Source organism: Ascaphus truei, chromosome 3 (assembly GCF_040206685.1).
Source record: "Ascaphus truei isolate aAscTru1 chromosome 3, aAscTru1.hap1, whole genome shotgun sequence".
Lineage (NCBI taxonomy): Eukaryota > Metazoa > Chordata > Amphibia > Anura > Ascaphidae > Ascaphus > Ascaphus truei.
In genome coordinates this window covers 416,716,906-416,730,312 of record NC_134485.1, presented here as the reverse complement: position 1 = coordinate 416,730,312, position 13,407 = coordinate 416,716,906, and positions in this window count along the sequence as shown.

Below are 13,407 nucleotides of genomic sequence, written 5' to 3'. Positions count from 1 at the left end.
CCATCACCCGTTAAGCAAAGGGATCCAACGCGTGAAATGTTCGAATAACGGCCGTTGCATTTGTATATAGGGCCAGATGCACTGAGCCCCATAAAATCAGGGCAAATAATGTCAGGTTAACTTAATTAGTAACAGACTTTCTTTTAATTAATTATATGCAAAAACAACAGTCACTGTACATCTAATTAGCATATGCTTAAGTTAGCACTGCCTTGTGTTGACATCAAATAACACCTGTCTTACTTAAAGGTGGCGTCACTCCCACCCAGTAATACTTGTTTTGGTGGAGGAAGATGGGAAGAGAGAGAGAAAAAATGAAAATGCCTTAATGGGTTATACAGTATATGTAACAGGTATTCCCCCACCCAATCGCAGATCTAGTGTGGGTGCGGAGAACATACAGTGTTACCAGGTGTGGTGCTTTACCTGTTGGCTCACAGGAGGGCTGAGCTTCCGCCACGGGGAACCTGGGTCAATTATATTAGGAGTAACCTTGTACTCGGTGCAGAGCCTCCACCTGCGATGGTTCCTAGCAGAGCAGGAATTGATCCTCGCAGGACACATACAAATACTCGCACACCTTAAGTATGATAACCAATAACGTTTACTTAGGAAACATAACACACCATTAACATGCACAGAATGACGGGTGTCCCTCTCTGGAGGAGACACTAGCTACTGCGCCTCGCAGGACGCTTCCCTCAACACCAGGTGATCCCACCCCGTGTCCATAGGATCCCCACCCAATGTCCCGCACTCTTGTAGAGAGATAGGATATGGGTGACTGCGCAGTCACTATTAAAGCTAATGGCCAGTTGGTGCACTTGTGGCTTTAAAGTACCTGCCCGAGCACTCCCGTGCTCGGATCCGCAACACTTTGCAAAGGATCTGTCGCTCGGCGATTCCGTCTGATCCCAAGCTGGAGATAGTCTCTGTGGCCCCGACTTGAGCCCGAACCTCTTCACTGGAACCGCAGCATCCGCTGAGTCCCTATCTAACTTTAGCACTAACGTGACAGGATCCCTAACCTAGGGCCTGTCCCTGTAGCACCACAAACTGGGGAGTGAGGACATCTCTGGGACCTAAGGGGTTAATAGCCTGCTCCGCTCCCCTAACTCTTCCCAGTCCTGACTCTAACTAGTACTCCCAGCGCCTGCAGCAACGCACTGCAACCTGCTGGGTGAGTACAGCAAACTTGCTGCACAAATACTTTGCCTTCTTGTCAGGCCTCACAGCACTGTCAGCCGTGACCCTGACAAGACAGCACACACACGCACTAAGGGCAGCGTCCCTATCTTGGGCCGTCCCTCAGCACTTACCCATTAACCTGGTGGGGAGTTGGGGCCTACCTGGGATGTGGGCGACCTTACACGGTGCAGGAGCTTCACTCGCTCCCTGCACCCTTCCTTCCCATTCAGCTCCCCAGCTCCAACTAACTAGCGTGGGCTCAGCGCGCGAAATGTATCCACTTGCCTGCAGGGTGATCCTAAGCCCTATTGGCTCCCTGGTATCACGTGGGGCATACAAAGGCTCATGAGACTCGTAGTCCCTGCTCAGAGCCTTCCCTGGTAGGCTAGGGCTTCGCGGGCTTTCTTGGAGCTGTCCTGCACATGCGCGATCTATCTGGGGCTCTCGCAACCCTTCCCTTCCTATTTCTACCCTCTTGCGACTTCTCCCTAGCTCTAGGGACCCTTCTGCGCATGCGCGATCACTGCGCAGGCGCGAGTTGCGGCAATGGCAGCCCCCACTAACCGAGTGCGCCCCCTGAACTCCAGGGACGCCGCGCGCTCCCTGCACTGACCCCCACCCTCGCATTTTGCCGGCGGGACCGCCACTGCCTCCGGCGGCCCCCGCAACCACACGGCACCTCGGGAGGGGGGTCTCCGGAGCATGGAGGGCACCGGGGCTACATATACAAATGTGGATATGCAAAATATATTCGAATGAATTAAATTAGCATATTCCCCAGGTATCTCACGTGTGTTCCTATTTGTGCACAGGTGTCTCTCCATGTGTTATATAAAGAACTGTTTGGGGAGGTATATAAGTAACTTGGGACTCAAGTAAAATAGATTTATTAGCACTAATGAGCAGAAAAATGTAGCCATACTCCATGTAAAGGAGAAACACTGGGTTAATTTTGATTTATTCCTATTAGTAGCTAGGCATTACCAACATCAATTTAGGTTAGCGGTAGGTTAAAGCAGCAGTCTAAGCTGCCATTTTATTTTAAATTTTGGTGCTTGTTTTTTTTAACTTATTGTGTATTTTTGGTGCTTGTTTTTTTTTTTACTTGTGTATTTTTGGTGCTTGTTTTATTTAATTGTTGTGTACTTTTGGTTCTTGTTTTTTGTGTATTTTTGGTGCTTGTTTCTTTTTATTTGTGTATTTTTGGTGCTTGTTCTTTCTTTTTTTTTTTTTTTTGGTGCTTGTTTTATTTAATTGTTGTGTACTTTTGGTTCTTGTTTTTTGTGTATTTTTGGTGCTTGTTTCTTTTTACTTGTGTATTTTTGGTGCTTGTTTTTTTTGTGTATTTTTGGTGCTTGTTTTATTTAATTGTTGTGTACTTTTGGTTCTTGTTTTTTTTTACTTTTGGTGCTTGTTTCTTTTTACTTGTGTATTTTTGGTGCTTGTTTTTTTTTGTGTATTTTTGGTGCTTGTTTTATTTAATTGTTGTGTACTTTTGGTTCTTGTTTTTTTTTACTTGTGTATTTTTGGTGCTTGTTTTTTTTTATAGGTTGCACATTGACTGACATAGTGGCACATCATGCCCATATTATATGGTGTATGGTCATGGTGTAGTAGCCGTTAAGGTAATGAAGGGGTTAACTCCTCCCGCTACCCTCCCGGTAGGCATAAACACCCACCATGGGCCAAATACCAGCTTCACCTACCCCCACCACCCCCAATAAACCAGGCACTGGTGTTTAACCCCTTCATTACCTTAGCGGTTACCTGCTAAAGTAATGAAACTGCGTGTAAATGTATTTTTATTGCATTGGATTGAAGCCGGGGGTCTCCGGAGCTGATAATAATGCGGGGCAGCTTCGGAGACTCCCCGGCTTCAATCCGATGCAATAAAAATTAAAAATAAATTCTAAGTCCTACTCGCAAATCCCATCTCGCCACCCGATGATATTTGCGAGGAGCTCGCTAGGTGAGTGCCTCGATTATCTCATCGAAGGTACTAGAATAGGGCGATTTGATAAAAAATGCGAGTTGGATCTGTTTTTTCAGCTCCCGCTTGGTGTGTTTGAGCAGGAGCGCTACCGCTCGGGGAGATGCACTTCCCGTATGAGTTTGGCATCGGAGCTTTCTGAATTGCTACCTTGCCAAATCATATGTGAACTGCTCAAAATCCTGGATGGGTTAGTTATCAAAGTTTATAGAAGAGGCCCTTATATGTTATGGTACCGTATGTTATCAAATATTTACTCCCTTTTATTGTGTTCTCTTCCCTTGTTCTCCAACACAGGGCTGATAATGAAATGGGGTAGGATTAGGGTTATTAATGATGTAATCAGACTGGGATATTACAAGATCATTCTGCCAGATGCGCACGTGGACATAGAATCAACTGAAACAATTCAGCTGACTTATTTACCCTCAACAGCTTCTCTACATCAACACTGTGTATTGATGATGCAGGTCCAGGGATTAAACCCACTAATGTACTGTAAGTATTCAGGTCTTACAGACCTTAGACCAGGGTTCTCAAACTCAGTCCTCAAGGGCCACCAACAGGCCAGCTTTTATGGAGCTCCCTGCTTCAGCATAGGTGGCTCAGTCTTTGACTGAGCCACTGATTGAGCTATCTGTGCTGAAGAGACACCTATGCTATCTTCGACTGAGCCACTGATTGAGCCACATGTGCTGAAGCAGGGATATTGCTGGATGTTTTTGGCCCTTTAGGACTGAGTTTGAGACCCCTGCCTTAGACTGTACATTGCTTTTCTGAATATGATAGTTACGCTGTTTTGGAAAAATCCCTTCGGAAGGGTAGATTGCTGCGGTAACCCTTTCAATGAGCAATGACGTTGCGGCAAAGTCCCAATGGGAAGGAAACCCTGCTCTGTCTTATCATGGCGTCTTTGCACGTTCCTAGGAGAGATGGGAACCCCAGCTCTGAGTGAGCGGACATTGTGATCGTCACAGAAGAGTTGGACTTTCGTCATTAGGTGGTCAGACTAGGCCCTGCGACCGCTACACTAGCAATCACAGGGCACTGAGGCCGGAATGTCTCCCACACAAAGGGTTAACCTCTTCAGTGTTAAAGGGGCCTGGAATACATTGCAGTAATGAAGTAGTTAAAGACGCTGCCCCTCTGAAGACCATGTTGTGGAGCTGCAATAACACGAGTGCACTCAGCCATGTAACACTGCCTCTCTCATTTTTAACTTTGTCTAAATAATTAGAAATAATCTGGCCTGCTTTTTAAATCTCACAGCCCGACAGAGGTGTAAACTCAGACTTTCCCTTTTAATGACATTGATGAGTTCCCATTACTATCACTGTAGAGCAGGATATCCCTGCTTCAGCACAGGTGGTTCAATCAGTGGCTCAGTCTTTGATTGAGCCACCTGTGCTGAAGCAGGGATATCCTTAAAAACCTGACCTGTTGGTGGCCCTCGAGGACTGAAGTTGCCCACCCCTGCTGCGGAGAGAGCACATTTACCTTGACATGAATAATCCGCCCGAAACCTGAAAAACGCTGGAGGTTTTAATTACAGCTGACTGCTCGGTAATTATGTGGATAGACTGCAAAAAAATAACAGGAAAAAGTGCAGGTCCTGTGGTTTCTCCTGACCCTGTAGGACTTTGTGGGGAGAGAAAGAAACTCCAGTTTGCAAAACTGCACCGGTGGAATTCCTTCCCTTTTAAGTATTACTGATTGAAGAGGAGGTTGTTGGAACATGCCAGGAGTAGGGAGGACTTTCAGGTTCATCCTCAGACTTTATGGGGCCTGAAGCAATAATTCATTATAACCTGTTTTAAGTCATTAGAAATGTGTCAAGATATACCCTATTTCCTCAATTCTAAGACACACCTTTTTTCCGATTTTCACATGTCTGAAATCGGGGTGCATCTTAGAATCGATGTATTAAAAAAAGGAAGGAAAAAAAAAAATGTCTACAGTACTAGCCCCCTCTTTTCACTTACCATGTTTCAGGAGTGGTCCCATGTCAGCAGAGGACAAAGCGGGAGGAGACAGGAGAGGTCTCACGTCTGCAGATGGTTGAAGGTGGACAGCGGGCGGGAGTGCGGCGGCAGCAGGACGGTCCCAAGTCTGCAGGTGAATGAAGATAAGAAGACAGCGGGTGGGCGTGCGGTGGCGGCTGCGGCAGGAGATCGTAATAGCAGGAGAGCTGAGCAGGAGCGGCATAGGGGAACAGCTTGGGAGGTGCACACTAACACCGGAAGTTGACCGGTGTCTGACTTCTGGTTACAGTGTGCTTCACCCCTGCCATTCCCCTATGCCGCTCTGCTCTTGCTTAGCTCTCCTGCTATTATGATCTCCTGCCGCCGCCACCGCCCGCCCTCTGACTTCTTAGCTTCATTTACCAGCAGACTTGGGACCTGTCCTGCCACCGCACTCCCGCCCACTGTCCATCTTCAACCATCTGCAGATATGGGACCTCTCCCGCTGCCGCCGCCCACTTCATCCTCCACTGACATGGGACCTCTCCTGAAACATGGTAAGTGAAAAAGTAATTTTCCTTGATTGTAAGGGCCAAATCGATGGTGCGTCTTACAATCGAGGAAATACGGTATATTTATTTTTCCGCCTATTTCATTTTCAAAACCAACCATTGTGATTTCCACTTAATATTCAGGAACAGATCTTCCTGTAAAGAGGACACATTTTCATCCCGATCTTATTTAAAGGTTTAAAAGTGATGTGTTTGGTTTACCATTGGAATTAAAGGTGCCAATGATTACCAGATGTTCTGTTTTACACTTCTCCATGGCAATGCTGTGTATGTTAGAACTTGAAATGATTAACACAGATTTGTTTTTGTGTCTTTATCTGTGAAATAATAGCATCATTAATTTTTTTTTAATTTTTTTTAAAGCTGCAGTTCAAGCTGCCGTTTTAAAAATATATATATATACAGGCATACCCCGCATTAACGTACGCAATGGGACCGGAGCATGTATGTAAAGCGAAAATGTACTTAAAGTGAAGCATTACCTTTTCCCCACTTATCGATGCATGTACTGTACTGCAATCTTCATATACGTGCATAACTAATGTAAATAACACATTTGTAACAGGCTCTATAGTCTCCCCGCTTGCGCACAGCTGCGGTACAGGTAGGGAGCCAGTATTGCTGTTCAGGACGTGCTGACAGGCGCATGCGTGAGCTGCCGTTTTCCTATTGAGCGATATGTACTTACTCGCGAGTGTACTTAAAGTGAGTGTCCTTAAACCGGGGTATGCCTGTATATATCTTCCCTATTCAATATGTGCATCAATAGAATCTGCGCACTGACAAGTGATTAGCTAAGATGCAGATTGATCCATTCTCCTGTAATCGACTGCAACAGATTGCTTGCTCAGGGTTATTTAATTCAGTTCTTGCACAGCATGTTGGGCAATGTAGTTCCTAGAATATGAGTGACTGGGCAGTTGCTAGATACAATTGGTTCACTGCTAGAGAGAGGGTGAGGCTTAAGAGCCAGAGCCTATCAGAAGGGAAAGGGGCTGTCACTTTGGAAAGGCTTCCTACATTAGAAATATTAAAAGTCTTTAAAAAATTTTTTTTAAATGCTACAAGTATTTTCTCATAGTACAGAACTGATTTACTGTATTTATTTAAAAAAAAACACACATGTAGGATATTGCTTGGTCTGCAGCTTTAAAGGGGGTTCAATAGAATCAGGGAGTTGAACCTTTACCACAAGAAAGTGCTTAGACAATATAGCAAACCAACCAAGTAACTCTACACAGTGATATTGATCCTGGCCAGTCTTTTCTAGACATTACTCTATTACAGGGGGGCTCAGCTCCAGTCCTTAAGGCCCCCTCCCTCCCCCAATGGGTCAGATTTTCAGGATATCCCAGCTTCAGTACAGGTGGCTCAATCAGTGCCAGCGTCAGCACGGGTGGCCCAATCAGTCCCTGCTTCAGCACAGATGGCTCAATCAGATGGAACCACCTGCGCTAAAGTTGAGGTATATTAAAAACCTGACCTGTTGGGGGAGGCGGGGCTTGAGGACTGGTGTTGAGCACCCCCACTCTATTATACGAATAGGAATATAAAGTCAGAATTGGATAATTAGGTGGTCCTGTGGTATGAAATGAAGCCGTACTTATACACAGGCACAATACGGCAAGTCACTGTCCAATTTACAGTGAAAGACAGCAAAACATAGCGCGATCTGATATATACAAAACTTTATAAAAATAGGTATATAAAATGTGCACTTACAATGTGCTAAAAACAATCAAGCGTTTAACACAATAATGTGTATATACTGAGGTCACCGCAGCTCTCACCGCCTCCCCTCGGTAATCCGGAGCTCCTTCGCCTGCACTTTGGAATCGCAGCTTCTCTCTGTGCGTGTGACGTCACGGCTCTGAGGACAGGGAAACTACGGATCGCCCACTGGTCCAAAAAAACACTCTACGCATTTCGCCCAGCTCTTGAGTACTGCAAATGGCTTCGTCAGGAGTGTGTTCCACACATCAGGCACATCTACTGGGTAGCAGCGCTATCTGCAAAACGCTCTTTTTTCATTGACATCTTGTGAGTGAGCATACCATCAGAGCCAAGATTGCATCTCATCATATATCTCTTTACCAATACATCTGCACTTAAATTTTGTATTATTTCTTCTTATGTTTCCCATATGTGCGCCTCCTGGATTGTCTGAGATATATCATACGTTCTGGAACCCGTGAAACAGGTCCCACCAGAGGGTTTGAGCAGGGTTACTAATTTTAGCATTCACTATCTCTGTTTATTTATTGAGCACATTGTCCATTTTTAATTTTTACTTGCGTTTATTTGCACGTTATAATATTACATTATAAGTAGTTTGCGCCTTGTATCACTATTTTTCACAATTTACAGTGAAGACACAGGTCTTGTTAATCAAGGGATTTGCCCTAGGTAAAAAAAATAATAAAGTTGTTAATCTGGGAACAATGTCTTTACAAGTCCCTTTCACTATTGTGCCACTAGTCCTAATCCTTATTAGGCCAGAGCTTCTCTTACTCAGTCACTGATGGTGCATTAGTCCACTAGTCCACTAGAGGTGGAATAGGCCATGGGATGGGCAAATTTTCAACCTGCATGCTGTCCCCTCTGCTCGTGCCCCCCCCCCCCTTTACCATGGCTAAGGCGTCAGATGACGCGGCGGGGTCATGTGACATCACGTTGCCATGGCGCCACCTTGCCGTGACGATGTGTCGCTGGAAGCCAAGGTAAGGGAATTTACAAAGGCCTCGCGTGGTCACCCAGCATTCAATTTAAATGCCTTGGGGGATAGCGCGGGACATCTGTAACCGCCGCGCCCCCACCATAGGAAAATCTCACGCTCCCCTTGGGCTGCACGCCCCCCCCCAGTTTGCGCACTCGTGGTATAGGCTAATACAGTAAGGGAATTCAAAAGTGTTTGGAATAGACAGAAGGTTATCCTAAATAAAGAAGAAGCCGAGGATCAAATAGGGTCTGAGGTCCTACATCCGATTGGAAACTGGGCAGAGTAGGTGAGCCAATTAGTTTTTATCTGCCGTCACATTCTATGTTTTTGTGTTTCTATGATGTGAATGTGAGAACGTTTGGTTAAGGACACATACACCATCCTCTCTTGAATCTCCCATGATTTGAATTAATGACAGTAATATGTTTCATATGTCATATGTTGAATATGACAGGCACGTATAAGTATTTTAAAATCATCTCCAAGTTTTTCTTGCATATAGTATGTAAACACCCTGTGTGATGGGATCCACACACGCATTGCCACCCTGGCAGGTTCCTCTCCAATGTGCTAGGGACATGTGACTGTTAATGGACGTAAGAGCTGCCAATGATAACGGCTGTGGAAGAGGTGGGACTAAGCCATGTTGAGGGAAGATCTGCACAGATCTGAGGGTTATCAGGTGTGGTCGAGCAGTGCAGAGTGTGCACATGGCAGCAGAGAGCAGGTTACAGTCAGGACACGATCGGGGGTTCAAGCATCGTCGGAGGGGACCCTCAATGGCTACAAAGCACAGTGGTACCGAAGCACCCTTTGCAAACTATAGGCCTGCAACATTTGTTACACATAGAGCTCCCACGGTGTGCTGGCACCATCACTAAGCCAACATACCCAGGATTTGGTGGCTAACAACTGCGCAGCGTTATTGCGAACTGTATTTTCATTGTATGTGATGATCCTCTGTTGAGGATTACAGGTTGCCCAAGTTATTATGGGTACAGTAAACCAGTTCTACTATTCATATACTGTTTCAGCATTTTCTCCGGCTGTTTGACCGGTGGCTGCGAGTGGCCCATTAAGTTATCAATAGAGACTCAGGCCCCCACTCAGCCATAGTCATAAGCCTGAGAGCTAAAAAGTGGGTAACAAGTATACTATACAGTATGTTGAGGTTTAAGGTGGATTTTGCTGCCCTTCATCTATAACTCACTCTACACCCTTTCTGCATTGGTTTTCTGACATGGTGTGTGTGAATACGTGTGATTTACCTTATCATTGGAATGGAGCAAAGAAGACTGACCATTTAAAATGGGGTTATTACTGTAAGTAAAAGAACAATATCAATAAAAATATTGACAATTATTTTGCACTTGACTGATATTTATATTTATTTTGTTAGTAAAGGCATCAAGATGTAACCCATGAATCACTGTCATCAGACAACTTTGGTCATACATGCCACTGCATGTTTAACTTGGTGCGGGAATCTAGTGTTGGGAGAGCTACCTGTATGTACATACTAACTATCCTTTTTTGACTCCCATTTTTCTAATCAGTCTTCCGCCTTCTGCCAAACTAACGGCAGCTCTGTCCTCTGTTCCTCTCGCTCTTCAGGCAGCTGTGATCCGTAATCCATGTTTAGTATTGTGAGTGATGAAATGCACAGTAGACAATGCATGGACTTCCATTCACTGTGTGTGTTACAATATTGAATGGAGGGGAGTGTGCCTGGAGCTGGTTACAGGTGCCTGCCAGGAGTAACAGCCAGGCAGTGTGGATGAGCAGTTTTTCCCAGCCCTAAGGGGAGCAGGAAAGGTGGCGCGGAACAGTAAACTCTCCCATAAGAATTGATTACGTGGTGGCTGCAGGATGGATGGGCAGAGCTGACAACAGAGAGGAGTGGAGAGAGGACATCCAAGGGGAACAGCAGATAAAAATGGGCCACGGGTGGCGTCAAATAAAATTTGGGGATGTGGTATAGATTCTGGAAAGTGTGTGTGTGTGTGTGTGTGTGTGTGTGTGTGTGTGTGTGTGTGTGTGTGTGTGTGTGTGTGTGTGTGTGTGTGTGTGTGTGTGTGTGTGTGTGTGTGTGTGTGTGTGTGTCAAAACTGATGTCTCCCATGTGGAGGAAGTCAAATGTTGGTAGTAATAATCCTTGTTCTGAAGATGTTTGCAAGAGAAATAATAGGGGAGATTTTCAAGTCTTCAACTTAGATAGTTTGGAGAAGGAAACGTATCAGGGAGAAAGTAGAAAAAAAACTATACACTTAGTTGTAAAGCAGCTCAACGTCGAGAGTTGAACAATATGCTCTTTTATGAGCTTTCAAAACTTCCCATGTCAAGAAGAAACCTACAGTATGAGGTTTTGAAAGCTCTACACACTACAATTCCATCTATGACGAACTATAATGTTCACTAAAATATATCGAAACGTACAACACATCTGCATCACGGGGCGGCAAAGTCAGGGCTGCACAAATGAATGCTGAGCTGCAAAGCAATAGTGTTGCACCTTTAAATGTTTATCCCTCTTTGGAGATTTAGCAGAAGTGAGAGAGCACATGGTGAGTTGGTCTTTTTGTTTCCTATAACTGTCTTCTGAATTATTAACAAATAAATGATCTAGCAGGGTTCCTGCAAAGGTCACTCTGCCACATCCTCCCTGAGGATGCTGAACCTTTCAAATGCTCTCCCGCCTCCTACATAATAGACTGTGTTATCCTGTAGATTTGTGAGCCTGCTAATTTTCAAAGACATCATATAGTTTTTCATTGCCACTTAAAGGTGCAGCTAAGACAACCTGGAACCAACGTAAGATTGAAGGTTTCTAAATACTACAGACTTGGCTGATGAAATTCAGCACTTATCTGAACTGGGGTGACTCCCGGAGCTGATCTGGAACCTGGAACACCCCCAGGAGCGCCTGGTGATTTCTGTGTTCTTTAACCCCATGGTAGAGATACTTATCTGACCCCATGTTTTGATTGTGCCTCAAATTGTATCGGGTTTTGGTGTTGATTCTGGATTTCATTTGGGTTTATGTTAAAAATGTGAATTTGATGAAAAAAAATCATACAGTAACGTGATGTAATCTGGAGCTCATTTTTACTTCCTATTTAAGAATTGATGTAATTTACAATCAATTTAGCAAAAATAATGATAATAACAATAATGTGGTTGATTGGTAAAAAATAGCAAAAAAATATATATATACAGTACGGCACTATTAATCTAGGGATAAGATTACACTTTCCGTATTTCTGCCTGTCCACTGCAGCACTGTGACTGTTCTTTGTAGTTTATTTTCTCAAGTAGCACAGGTCCAATAGGGAAAAAAAACTATCTAGTGTAATAAACTCCGGTTTGGCGGTTCCACAAGGCAGTTCATCCAACGCGGTCTGTTAACCTCGTCATGGAATTATGTTAGGGGGTTGTCCGTCCCTATTTATATCCCTCAACAGCTAATTACCATATATAATTTAATTAATTTATATGGTGCAATATCCTATTTGATGGCTAATACATATACATGCACCTACATCAATACAAACAATTTTTATTTTACTTTCTCTAGACAAATGTATACTAGGCTATACACATACGTCCGCTGTGACGAAGCAACCGGCAACTGAATACTTGGAAGAAAATTAAATTTTAACATGATAGAACTGTGCCTGCAGGTCCTGATAGGGAAATATATTATTGAAGGTTTTGACCCTTTATTCTCTGCCTTTGTCCATCCCCCAGGTGCCCTCCTATGTGCCAAGAACTCCTGAATTAGTAACGCCTGGTGGACCCTCTTTGCTCCTTGATGTCCTACCAATATCCTTGGAACCGCCGGCACCCTCTTGTCCTTTCCGCAGCTGCCCCCAAGGGGTTTGAGGGGGCAGGCAACCTAGTGTTTAATAAATAGTTTTTAATCCTTTTTGGCTGCTGAGTTTCCCCATTTTTTGGGGGGGGTTTGGAGCGGCAGTCACCTCAATGTATTTTTGCATGACCTGAAGGGCCACCTGCTTGGAGGTACCTCTTGAGACTTTGGGATGATAGGCTGGTAAGAGGCTTTTCCTCCCAGTCTTGCAGATAGGGACTCTTGAAGTAAGTTAGCCCTTACAAAGGGATAGGTGTTTGTTTCTTTTGTATATATGTATATTGCCTTAAACTGCTGTTTAAAGTGACATGCGGAATAAAGCCATGTTTAATTTCCCCCAAATCGGTCTCCCTGAGTATACCTCCGCACAGGTCTCCTACAGTGACAAGTGGAATAGTTCATTTGGAAAGAGTGCCGAGAGTTTCTCGCCCCCATCTGTGTAAACTCAGCTTCAGCAACAGCAGCTCCCAGAGATTCTGATGAAGATGATAAGTATTTACAAATGCCTATTCCTCTAGTTGATGAACTCTCCTTTGACAAGGGTTGGTCTGAGAGAGGATGACTTTGCTGCAAGTGGTGTAACGTGGCAAGGTGGTCTGTTTTCCTACTTTTTTATTTTTTTGCATGACAAGGGTTACAGATTGTCTGGCATTTGGTTAACCCTGACCCGTGTGTTAGGATCTTAGAGTGTCAGCTCTGGGACCCAGATGTCAAAAATGTATTACTGCAACTGTATACTGATTTTGCGACTTTAAAGAATGATGTGATTTTATTTCCTCTCCGGGGATGCTGGGATCGGGAGATTTCTAGGCTGTAAGTTTCAGGGTGGGTTTGGCGGAGAAAGTCTTTGCAGAATGCGTCTATGTAGCGGGGTTTCGGGTTATGGGATACCCCAAAAGTTGGATACAGAGGTTGAGTGATATCCTCTGATACTGCTAAGCGCATTACTCCGCCAACCTTGTACCCTGAAAACGCTCTTACGACTCAGTGCCAGAGTCCCTGCTGCAGCATCTTCCAGACAAGGTAAATGGGTATGCAGGGGTTAAAAGATATCTGCAGGTATACACAGAGTCCTTAGTATAGCATGGGACTCCCCAGTATAGCAGAGG